Genomic DNA, 13,738 nt, shown 5'->3' with positions numbered 1-13,738 from the left:
CTCCTCTCCTCCCAAGTCATTGCCGCCGCCACCTTGCTGCGCCGCCGCTGCCGTGCGCCGTCGCCTCGCCTCGGTACCGCCTCGCTGCTGCCGCTCCACCCGCTCACTAGAGCAACGCTGCCGCCGCTGGTTTATTCTCCCAGAACCGGTAAACCGATAGAACCGTTTATTTTTTTAAGTTTAGTTTTATTTTATTAGATCAGTTTATTTATTTAGGTTATGTTAAATAATGACCGTTCACCCGATTCATTCTGTTAACGAACGAATCGTTCGTTAGTTTCTGTTAGCGAACGTTCGTTCGTTAGATTTTTTTCTTTTTAGTTTAATTTTCGCCTAGGGACCTACCCATAATTATTTTCATCACAAACTAGTCCTTGATCTTCAAACCCTCACTACTTTTTGCTCGTTTATCCAAATCCAGCGAAACCAACACCAAAATCTTCATCTAGTTCCCCTCTGTCCAGATAAACAACTTGAACATGATTTTGAAAATTTAAAAATTTGGTTTTCAAGCAGATTTCAATTTGAACTTCTTTTGATCGTAGTTTGAGTTTTGTAACACCGATTCGATTGATACCTTTGCATATTATGCTTGAGTGCTTATGTATGCTATTGTTTGTTCACGATAGAGTTTCTGGAGTGCGAGGCTTGCTACTATGAATCTCTAGGGTTTTTCGATCGTCAGCAAGGCAATTAACACTTTGATCATACTCCTTTTATTACCCAATTTTTATGCATTAGTTTTAAACCCTCAAACATTGCATGAGTAGGACTTTGATAACATGTGGATATTGGGAATTTGTTGATGAGGTAGGAACCTATTGTCTTTTATTAAACCCCGAGTACTATTGCGTTATGCTTGCACTACCTTGCTATGCTCGTAGATGTGGATTGGTATGTGAGATTCATGAAAGATGTGAGAGTTATTTATAACTAAGGGAAACGTAAGGTGGCTACTTTAATACACATCTGGGTGGATTGGTTGTGGGCACCTGGGGAATCCAGTGTTGTCCTAGGATATCCCGGGGTACCCGTGTGATCATCCTATGGAATGCCACCCAGGCTCAAAGGGATCATAAGATTATTTATGCTAGAAACTTCCGTGTGCAGCCACAAGCCATTCTGGGCTCTGGCATAGTTGAGTAAGTTGTGGGAATCCTTTCCATGATGGGCTAGCAGATGTAGGGGAATTGTAGGTGTACCGGCCTATCTATCGGTTAAGGTGACCTCTTTGGAAAGACTGTGTCTCAGTCATCCGTTTGTCAAACATCATGCAGTTCGAGAAACACAACGGAGAAGATCGAGTCTTGTGGGGGAAAAGTGTGCAAACCTCTGCAGAGTGTATAAACTAATCATGGTTAGTCATGTCCCCGGTTATGGACATCTTGAGTATCTGGTACTTGAATTATTGTTTTGATCTCATCACTTTACTTAATGAATTTGTTGGGTTATTAGTGTTAATTTGGGATTGAGTTGCGGGTACCTTCTCAATATTTTCATCAATTTTGTAGTTAAATAAAAAATATATTCCTTTGTTGTAGGGAAAAAATAGCTTTATGCAAATGATAACCATAGAGCCTCCACCAGCCAAATATGCATGTAGTGACAGATGTTATTTGTTCTTTGCTCTATAGTGTTATCTTGCCAGCATATTCCATGTGTTGACCTACACGGATGCAACGTATCATGTAGTAGTGTATTCAGACGAAGAGTAAGGTGCCATAGGTCGTTGTCATGCACTCAGTTTTGCCGTGGAGTTGGATGGACTCATTTATCTTTGAAGCTTACGCATTTATCTTATTTAGATGGCCTTCAGCCATATTATTGTAATAAGTACTCTTTTTGAGACGCTCGTTGTAATAAGTGTGATTGAACTCCGCAATAAATCCTCGAGTACTATGTGTGTTAGCAATACCGATCTAGGGATGACACTTAAGCACAGAGACTATGGTCCATTGGGATCGGGTCGCTACAAGATGGTATCAGAGCACATGCTGACTGTAGGACACGACCACTAGGAAAAGCCACATGATACTCTTCTCTACTCATTTCTAACTCTTCTCCATTTCTACTCTATAGATGGCGGACCCAAGGAACAAGTTCACTCAACCGGATGACGACAGCCCTTTTGGACGACACTTGAAGGAAGTCACTAGGTACCTGAACATCGGCATACCAAGCTTCACCGGAACTTTCACCGCCACTTTACCAGAAGAGGAGAACTGGACGTTCGCGCCAGTTACCGAGCCCATCGAGTTTTCCTTTGATGCACGAACCTGGAGTCTAGGAAGGAGCATGGCCGCCCACATCACCATTGGATGCATAGGCGAGGTGTACAACAAGGATCTTAGGGACACCACCTACCAGATACGTGGATGTCGAGATGAGCAATGGGAGATGATTCGCACCAGGAAGGATAAATCCTTTGCAGCCTACATACAGGAGTTGAACCAGCACATACGACTCTACGAGAACCAGATGTGCGCCAACATGATAGACACGAAAAGGTGATGAACCGGAACATGGAGCTGGAGGAAGAACTCAAGTCTACGTGTGATGGTTATGAAGAAGAAATTGCTATACTACTGGAGAATAATGAAGACCTGAATAAGAAGCTAGGGATATTCATGGGGGATCCCGAACCTGGAGTGGAAATTCGTTCAGAAGATTACATCATACTAGATGACACAGACTTTGACCTCGACAGAGATGGTGATTATGAAGATGAAGCTAGAGCAGATATCATGGAGTCTTCCGCCGATCAAAATTTCTAGTCGACCGCCATATTACCATTAGAATTCTTCCATGTATATAGTAATAGTCCATGAGATTTTGTAATAGTAGCTTAGATCGATTGTATGTATCTTGTTTGAATTGAGTGGTGTGAAATGAATGTGTTTGTCTCATGTGCATATGGGTAGTGAACTCTCTCTTTAGACCTCACTCTATTCTGTTCGCACCCCTATAAACCTATCATATGCCTCTGAGATGTGACCCCGCATTCGCTTTTTCACCGGAGCTCACTCAGTTGATCCAACAGCAGAATGCCTTGATGCAGTTGCTAGTCCAGAACCAAGGCAACAACAACAACAACAACAATCCAGCGCCACCACCTCCAGTTGAAAACTTAGCCCGCTTTCTAAGGTTGAATCCGCCGGTGTTCTCTAGAAGCACTGATCCGATTGTTGTTGATGATTGGCTCCGCAAGATTTGGAAGGGAGCTGACCGCCGTAGGTTGCACAGATGTTGAGAAGGTGCGCTTTGCCGCACATCAACTGGATGGACCAGCAGCCTCATGGTGGGAGAACTACACTGCCACTTTCCCCGTAGACAATGTTACTTGGGATCAATTTCAGCAGGCCTTCCGCACTGCACATGTCTCAGCTAGAGCCATGAGCATGAAGAAGCGTGAGTTTTGGAACTTACGCCAGGGAAACTATACTGTGGCGCAGTATGTAGATGAGTTCAGCAAGTTAGCTCGCTAGGCCCCAGATGATGTGGCCATAGATGCTACGAAGCAGGAGAAGTTTATGGACGGGCTGAATGATGGGCTGAGTATGCAGTGGCAACAGGCGCCAACTACCAGGAGCTGGTAGACAAGGCTCTTATGATTGAGGTCAAGCAGCAGAAGATAGAGAACCACATACGGAAGTATGGACAGGGGAAGTACAACTCTGGAGCTCAGCAAAAGCCTTGTTTTACCCCGAACTCGGGAGGACAAACCCATCATAACCATGGAGTCCATTCTCACAATGGAGGAAGTTCACATAACCACAATCTCCCTAAGAATGGAAATGGGAATGGAGGAAACAACAGTTAGAGCCATTCCAACCCAGCAACACCCACGAAGAAGGATCTGAGCCATGTTACCTGTTTCAAGTGCAGGAAGACTGGACACTACACCAATGATTGTTCTGAGGTGAAGAACGGTAACGGAAATTGAAGCTCTGGAAAGAAGCCCAACCCTTTCACCAGAGGGCAGGTGAACCACGTCAACATGGAGGAAGTTGAAGAGCAGCCCGATGCAGTTATTGGTAAGTTTTTGATTAACTCATTTACATCTATTGTCCTTTTTGACACTGGTGCATCGTATTCATACATATCAAGGGGATTTGTGGATAAGTTTAAGTTGCCCACCATAGCCCTAAAGACACCTATGTTAGTAAGCTCACCTGGAGCGGAGTATATGGCTATCAGAGGATGTTTTCAGTTGCCATTAACCATAGGTAGGCATGTTTTCCCCTCAGACCTAATAATTTTGGACTCACAAGGATTGGATATCATACTAGGCATGGACTGGCTATCGATGTACGAAGGAAATATCAATTGTGCTAGTAAGTCAATTCTTCTCACCACCCCAGAGGGTAAAAGTATCAAGTATGTGTCTAGGCATGCGCCAAGGAGGACTCAAGTAAATTCACTTTCAAGAGTTGTTCAGGAGGAAGTGCCAGTTGTGAAGGATTATCCTGACGTATTCCCAGAGGAACTACCAGGCATGCCACCAAATCGAGATATAGAATTTTTGATAGAGCTTTTACTAAGCACCGAACCAATATCGAAGAGACCGTATCGGATGCTCGCAAATGATCTGGAGGAAATTAAGAAACAAATTAAGGAGTTATTGGAGAAAAGTTGTATTTGACCAAGCCCGTCACTGTGGGGAGCCCTAGTGCTCTTAGTTGAGAAGAGGGATGGATCTTTGATTATCGTGCACTGAATGAGGTGACGATCAAGAACAAATACCCATTACCAATGATCAATGATTTGTTTGACCAGCTGCAAGGAGCTAAATTATTCTCCAAGGTCGATCTTCGATCAGGATACCACTAGCTAAGATTTAAGAACATGATATACCTAAGACAACTTTTACCACAAGGTACGGGCTATATGAGTACACTGTCATGTCTTTTGGTTTGACTAACGCCCCTACCTACTTTATGAGTATGATGAATAAGGTATTCATGGAGTTCTTGGATAAGTTTGTTGTGGTGTTCATTGATGATATATTGGTATACTCAAAGAATGAAGAAGAACACAAGGAACATTTATGTTTGGTTCTTGAGAAGCTCAGGGAACATCAGCTATATGCCAAGTTCATCAAATGTGAGTTTTGGTTGAAGGAAGTTGGATTTCTCGGACATGTTATATTAGGAGAAGATATAGCAGTAGACCCTTCCTAGGTTGAGTCTGTCACTGAGTGTTTGGCACCCACCTCAGTTGGAGAGATACGTAGTTTTCTTGGACTCACAGGATATTACCGGAGATTCATTGAGAATTTTTCCAAGATTGTGAAGCCCATGACGGAGTTATTGAAGAAGGACAGTAAGTTCAAATGGACCGAAGAATGTGAGGCCAGTTTTCAGGAGTTGAAGAAACGTTTAGTTACAGCCCAAGTGCTAATTCTTCCGGATATACGCAAGGATTTCCAAGTATATTGCGACGCTTCTCGTCAGGGACTTGGAGGTGTACTTATGCAAGACGGAAGAGTTGTTTCATATGCCTGACGTCAGCTTCGACCTCATGAGTTGAATTATGCCACACATGATTTGGAATTAGCAGCCATAGTGCATGCGCTTAAGACCTGGAGACATTTTCTTATTGGAAACCGTTGTGATGTATACATGGATCATAAGAGTTTGAAGTACATCTTCACATAAAAGGAGCTAAACCTTAGGCAGAGGAGGTGGTTGGAGCTCATAAAGGATTATGACATGAAGCTGCATTATCATCCAGGAAAGGCCAATGTTGTAGCAGATGCTTTGAGCCGCAAGAGTTATGCCAATACTCTCGTAACTGGAGGTTTACCTCAGGAGTTAGCTGACAATCTCATAGAACTTCGTTTGGAGATAGTTCCGAGAGGTTTTGTTGCAGCATTGGAAGTTCAGTCCATGTTGTTGGGAAGGATTCGAGAAGCCTAGAAGACTGATAAGGAGATTGCGGAGATAAAGGAAAAGCCAAAGGTTTTCGTGAGGATGAGCATGGAACTTTATGGTTGAGGACCGTATTTATGTGCCCAATGACCAAGAGATCAGGAAGGTAATACTTCAGGAGGCTCAAGACTCGCCATACTCAATTCACCAGGAAACACCAAGATGTATCTGGATCAGAAGGAACATTTCTGGTGGACATATATGAAGAAGGATATTGCCGAGTATGTAGTAGTATGTGATGTATATCAAAGAGTTAAGGCAAAACACCAGAAGCCAGCGGGATTACTTCATCCTTTACCGATACCCAAATGGAAGTGGGATAAGCTTGGCATGGATTTCATCACCGGATTACCTAGGACATGATCAGGTTATGACTCCATCTGGGTAGTAGTGGATCATTTGACCAAAGTGGCTCACTTCATCCCCGTGAAAACCACTTATACGAGCACGAAGTTGGCCAAGATGACTAGGATCGTATGTCTGCATGGAGTTCCGAGGACCATCGTATCAGATAGAGGAACACAGTTTACCTGGAAGTTTTGGAATCAATTACACCAGACTTTGGGTACCAGGCTAGAGTTTAATACAACACCTTTCATCCGTGGACAAATGGACAGACTGAGAGAGTCAATCAGATTCTGGACGACATGTTGAGAGCTTGTGTGCTAGATTATGGATCTAGTTGGGATGATAATTTGCCTTATGCAGAGTTCTCATATAACAACAGTAACCAAGCTAGTTTGAAGATGGCCCCTTTCGAAGCTTTGTATGGAAGGAGGTGCAGGAAACCATTGATGTGGGATGAAGTTGGAGACCGTCAATTGTTCAGACCAGATTTAATCAGAGAGTCTGAAGAGAAAATAAAGTTGATTCGTGATAGACTGAAGGTAGCTCAAACTAGGCAGAAGAGTTATGCTGACACTAAACGCAAGGAGGTAGACTATGAAATTGGAGACATAGCATATCTCCGTGTGTCACCACTTCGAGGAGTTAAACGATTTGGAGTCAAAGGAAAGTTAGCCCCAAGATTTGTAGGACCATACTGATTTTTATAACGTATCAGAGAAGTATCCTACAAGTTGGAGTTACCCGAAGGTTTGTCAGGAGTTCATGATGTGTTTCACGTTTCCAAGTTGAAGAAGTGCCATGCAGAGATGGCCGATATTCCTCTGAGAAATACAGTGCCCCTGGAAGCAATTCAGTTGGAGAGTGACCTAACCTACGGGGAGAAACCTGTCAAGTTTCTCGAGTTTGCCAGCCGAGTTACACGCAGCAAGGTCATCAAGTTTTGCAAAGTTCAGTGGAGTCACCATACCAAGGAAGAAGCCACCTGGGAGTGAGAAGAAGACCTATGGAAAGACCAGCCACACCTATTTGCTAGCCAACCCAAAACTCGAGGGCGAGACTCATCTTAAGGGGGGTAGGTTTGTAACATCCCAATTTTCAATTTGGATGTTAATCATTAGGTCACCATATGCATCCATATTTTGAGCATTTTTGAATTTGGTTTATTTTGACACTTTGATCCTAGAGACCTTAAGCAAGTCAAGGACCATTATTTTTGGAATTTTATTTATTTTATTTTGGATTTTTTCTCAGCGGCAAAATTATTAAAAAAACTACAGACCGAACTCGGCTCCACGCTCACCGCCGCCTTCCCCGCCGTGACCGTGTCGGACTCCGGCGGAGTCCGACCGGAGGCGCCTCGCCGCCGCCCCCTCACCCAAGAACAACTCCCCCGGGGCCCTTTATATAGCGTGCCGCCCCCCTCCTCTCCTCCCAAGTGGCCGCCGCCGCCCAAGTCCCCGCCCACCGCCACCGCCTGCTATGCCGCCGCGCGGCCGCCCGCTGCTCGCCGCTGGTGCCCCACACCGCGTAGCCACTATGCCGTTGCCTCGCCTTGCCACTGTCGCGCCACCCGCTCACCGGAGCAACGCCGCTGCCGTCGGTTTATTCTCCCTGAACCGGTACAGCCGATAGAACTATCCATTTTTTTAAGTTCGGTTTTATTTTATTAGATCAGTTTATTTATTTAGGTTATGTTAAACAACGAGCGCTCACCCGATTCGTTCTGTTAATGAAAGAATTCGTTCGTTCGTTTCTGTTAGCGAACGTTCGTTAGATTTTTTTCTTTTTTGTTTAATTTTCGGCTAGGGACCTATCCGTAATTATTTTCATCATAGACTAGTCCCTAATCTTCAAACCCTCACTACTTTTTGCTCGTTTATCAAAATCCAGTGAAACCAACGCTAAAATCTTCGCCTTGTTCCCCTTTGTACATATAAGCAACTTGAACATGATTTTGAAAATTTAAAATTTGGTTTCAGGCAAATTTGAATCTGAACTTCTTTTGATCGTAGTTTGAGTTTCGTAACTTCAATTCGAGTGATTCTTTTTGCAAATCGAAGCTCTTCACTTGAACTTTCTGTTTAGATCTTTTCTTTTGGTTTTTACCTTTGCATCTTATGCTTGAGTGCTTATGTATGCTATTGTTTGTTCATGATAGAGTTTCTGGAGTGCGAGGCTTGCTACTACGAATCTCGAGGGTTTTCTGACCGTCAGCAAGGCAAGTGACACATTGATCATACTCCTTTTATTACCTAGTTTTTATGCATTAGATTTAAACCCTCAAACATTGCATGAGTAGGAGTTTGATAACATGTGGGTATTGGGAAGTAGTTGATGAGGCAGGAACCTATTGTATTTTATTAAACCCCGGGTACTATTGCGTTATGCTTGCACTACTTTGCTATGCTCGTAGACATGGATTGGTATGTGAGATTCGTGAAAGATGTGAGAGTTATTTATAAATAACGGAAACTTAAGGTGGCTACTTTAATACACATCTGGGTGGATTGGTTGTGGGCACCTGGGGAATCCAGTGTTGTCCTAGGAGATCCCGGGGTACCTGTGTGATCATCCTATGGAATGCCACCCAGGCTCAAAGGGATCATAAGATTATTCATGCTAGAAACTTCCGTGTGCAGCCACAAGCCATTATGGGCTCTGGCATAGTTGAGTAAGTTGCGTAAATCCTTTCCATGATGGGATAGCAGATGTAGGGGAAATGTAGGTGTACCGGCCTATCTATCGGTTAAGGTGACCTCTTCGGGATGACTGTGTCTCGGTCATCCATTTCTCAAACATCATGCAGTGCGAGAAATACAACGAAGGAGAAGGCCAATCATGTACTTGGTTTCACCAACTAGCGGGGAGAAAGAGAAATAGAGCATGAAGAGGAAGAAGAAGAAGAAGAAGAAGAAACAGTGCCAAGGTGATGTTGCTGAAGCGTGAGGCCTTAGTCTAGGCCATTCAACGGCTCCGGCAACATCTACCTTACATGTCAGATGATCATCCAAGGAGCCCTTCCACTTCTGCTATCTCTCATAAAAGGTCACTTAATTAATTAGGAGTACTTAAGAACCACTAATTTATTGCTGCCTAATTTTCCTGTCAGAGTTAAACAAATCTTTAGTAGCACCCTATGTTGAATCATGTGCGTGTGTATGTTTGTCTGTGGAGGTGAATCATTTGGTGGAGCAGGGAGGGAATCTTGGTAGTGTCATGACATAATAGTGCTATTGTTTTGCATGTCAATTTATTGCAATTGGTTCAATGAGGCAATGTTTTTTGTGTTGTCCACCATGAATTTGATGCTACTATTAGAGTAATATGCTAATGTCTTTCTATCCTTTTGCACTAAGCTAATGAAGGTTTGACCTTGTTCCTACTTGTGCAAACAGGGATCATGTTGTGCCGATCATACATTTTAGTGGAGCTACGCAAGACAATACAATGAACTGTATCCTAGCTAGTGCTTTAACTCTACTGGAAGTTCTTGATAATCTTTCGATATAATCTCAACACTGGTAAACAAGAGTGATTTCAACCATACATTTGAAGTGCACAAAAATATATACTATTGAGTGATTCCAGTGAGTGCTTTATCATCTCTTCTGGGACTACATGAATAAGCTTTTTTTGCTCGGGTTGGTACCGGCCTAAGGCCTTCATCCATATTAGTTTGATGTCATCTCTATTTGTATTGTGCTATTGTAATGAGAAACTCCTTTATCTTTGCACGTTAAAGTTTTGCAAGCTATGATACGTGGCAATGCTTTGTGTGTTGAGCTAATTGGCACTGATTAAATAAACTAATACCTCTATTTAAGCAATACTACTATGTTGCTAACTTTACCCATTAATATATGTGCCAACAGGGATGCTCGATTTTGGTGGAACTGCACAACACCTTTGGTTGCTTCATTGCCTTGACAAGTTCCTTCCTTTCCTGTCAGTCGCTAATCTGGGCTTGCTTTCTTCCTTTGCTGTAATTTTCTTCGCTTATCTCGGCTTCTAGTCAAAAGAAATAGTAATTGATATGCTACCTCACACAGGTTGGTAGTGATCTTTATCCTGATTATTGTGCTTGTCATATGTATTGGTATTTGGTGTTGTGCTATTGTTTGCCGATTTCATAAAGTAGTAACTTGGAGCCTGAACTCACAGGCAAATCATTACATTGGAGGATTTCAGTAGAAGTACATAAAAAGATCAGATGGACAAATACTTATGCTGATGCTATGTACTCCAAGATTCACTCAGACAAGCATCGAAGTTGACAAGAAGAAGTGCCTATATTCATTCGAGTATCAACCGGCATCAACCAGTTTTCAAACTCCAAGTATTAGGAGAGTGAGCGCAAAAAATATTGCTTGGCACATAGCCGAGATAAACACAGTCCAGTCTTTGGTGCCAACTTGTGCCTTTTGGTCATCGGCACATATGGTAACGAACTGTATGGCATGGAGTCTAAAGATTCCATACAAGTTGGTTGACGTGTATATTCATCTGACACTTAATCAGTCTGCACGCCAGGGATGCTCCATTTCAGTTGAACTGCACAAAAAATTTGGGTGGTTCATTTTCTCAACCGCCTCCTTTCTTATCTGCAATGTAGAATTTTGGTAAGCAACAGGACAAAGATGAGCCAGTAAACTAGTTGGATGAAAGTAGTGGCTAAGTTGCTCAACCTCCCTCGACACGAGGCCACTATTTGAGGTTAAACCTACAAGCAAAGTTCAGATTGTCTGTGCTGCCTCTTATGTACTTGAAAGTTTACTCGTACAAGCATTAATTTTAGCAAGAAGTACCTCTGACTGAACACCATTTACCAGTTTGTACCATAGGTAATTAAAGTTCGTCCATGGATGATATTGGCTGTGATCTCAATCATTTGGATGCATAAACATAGTGAACATGTGTATATTCGAATCTTTTTGTGAATTATCTATGAATATTGGCGTGTGATCTATCAATCATTTGGATGCATAGACATGCTGAACTTGTGTATATATGAATCTTTTGAGTTGTTGATTGTGAATGTTGGCTATGAATATGAACGTGTCCTGTGAACCTGAGTTCGATACGAATGTTTAGCTTTTCTATTTTACTTGTGTGTGAAGTTGTTATTATCTCTACTGTTGGATTTGTGACGTGTCGGTGTGAACGGGACACCTTCTTCCCAAGAAGAATTGCACCTGCTTTGTTAGGGTAGCAACGGTGCATCAACTCTTTTTAATATTTTTCCTCTGTCTTCCCGCCTCCCCCGCTCAACCCCTACCGTAATGTTTTCGGCCTCAAAACAAACATAGTACTGCGTTGTTTTGGGGGCTTGATGAAAAATCAAGTGCTGGTTTCTGTAGGTTGGCCCGCCCAGCAAATGGGTTGCTGGTCCACCACGGATTGGGAGGCTAAAAATACAACTTGTATGGTGCAGAGGCAAGTAAAAAACGCCATCGAGAGCCATCCACTGAAGAAGAAAAAATCGCGTCTGATGTGCTTCTTCAGTCGCGCCGCCGGCCCCCTCTTTAATCCAGTTCGCTCGGGGATCTAGCTGGTATCATTTTTTTCCAGAGGGTGAACAAGTATCATCTAGGCCTATGTTTTTTAACATGTGTAGCCCACGACATACGGAGACAATGGCTTCAACTTATTTTCTGAGGTCCGTACCGGCCTATGGGCCTCCCAGCGTAGGTTTTACTTTTTCTTAAAGATCGGCAGCCCACTGTATTTTTTTAAGAAAACACAGATCTCTGTTCTATTTATCTATATATAAGAATAATAGTGTCCAATTTATGTTTTCCCTTCTAACCACATTATATATATTTATATTATTACTATTATCATATATTTTATAGAGACTTATATATACATTATAAAAACATCCCATGTGTTATTAACTTATAAAAGTAAATGTTTAACAAAAGTTGGCAAGGAAAATCCTGGTTGTTTTTGACCCACAAGCAAGGAAAATCCTGGTGATTGCGTAGAAAAGCTTGTGAATATTTTAAGGACCAATGTAATAATAACGCGCTCATTTTTATTTTGAGCAATAACTCGCTAATTTGTTATTTTTATATATAAAAAATGTGTCGCTCCAGTTTATTTTCGATATTAGTTGCTCCTTCTAACCTAACATTATATATAGAACGATCCCAGCTAATTCGTGTATTTCAAGAAAGTGCAAATGGGCTGGCATTTCTTAGAAAATATTAAATGGGCCGCATTGACGCAAAATTATTTGTTCATCCAGCCCAGCAAATGGACTGTACATTCTAGAAAACATGGGTTAAATATATGCCACATTTTTGCAGGTTGACATGTGGGCCAATAGGTCGAAGACTATGTAGGGCGTTGTCAACTTGGTCAACAAATGATTATGACATCCACATCCATTCGATTTATATCCAACGGCCGGCATGCACCTCCAATCTCTCGTCTTCTTCCTCCAGCGTCGCCGGGACCGCCTGGTCTGGCCTCCGACGGCTAGCGGCTCTGCTTAGCACGCATCGCTGCGAAGCGCTACCCCACCGTCGGCAAGGCTATCCCTCCACCCCTCCACACCTCATGTTATTCTCCACCAACTACAGCCCCACACCGCACCAGAACCAGTTATAACCCTTGTACTCCTATCAACCTACGACCCCACTACCATGTCTTCCTATCTTCGGGTCATTCCCGTCCGGGGCCTCTCCGTCTCCACCGCCTCGTTGCGCTCGGCGCGGCGTGGTCAACAAACAAGAGTCATTGGAAGAGGACTGTATGTGGAGAGCTTGACGGCTAGGACACATGAGGTTCATGGTCACACGCAAGGAAAGTTCCTCCTTATTAAGCTGAAAAATGTTTCCTCCCCCTGACAGTTGGGACCCATCGGCCCTATCTTCACACGGAAGGAAGTGCCCCCTTGTTATGTGAAAAAAACTATTCCTCCCGTTGACAGCTGGGACCCATCAGATTTGGTGGCTGACTTGTGGGCCTACTAAGCGGACGTGTATGCATGGCTTTGTCAACTTAATCAACAAATGATTCTAGTAGCTGGACCATTGGATGTTAATCCAACAGCCATGATCCTTCTTCAACCTATGTTCTTGCTCCTGTCTCCCGTGGGCGGCACCGCGGCAATGCTGTCGGGCACCCGAACCAGTAAGGGTTCCCACTCCTCTCCATCTGCGACTCCACTGTCGTGTCTTCCCCATCTCCGTGTCATTCCAGTCTGGGGCCTCACCGTCGTCCACCAGCCTTGGTGCACTCAGCATGGTATGGTCAACGTGGTCAACAAATGAGAGTTATCGAAAGATGACTGTACGTGAGAGGCTGACAGTGGGGACACACCATGCCCATGGACGCAAGCATGCAACTACATCCTTTTTACCTTGAAAATTAATGTTTTCTCCCCCTGACTACCGGGACCCACCAGTTACATCTTCGCATGCAAGGAAGTGCATCCTTATTACGGGCAAAAAATA

The sequence above is a fragment of the Triticum dicoccoides genome, chromosome 6A, assembly GCF_002162155.2.
Source record: "Triticum dicoccoides isolate Atlit2015 ecotype Zavitan chromosome 6A, WEW_v2.0, whole genome shotgun sequence".
Taxonomy (NCBI): domain Eukaryota; kingdom Viridiplantae; phylum Streptophyta; class Magnoliopsida; order Poales; family Poaceae; genus Triticum; species Triticum dicoccoides.
Note: the sequence above shows the minus strand (reverse complement) of the source record.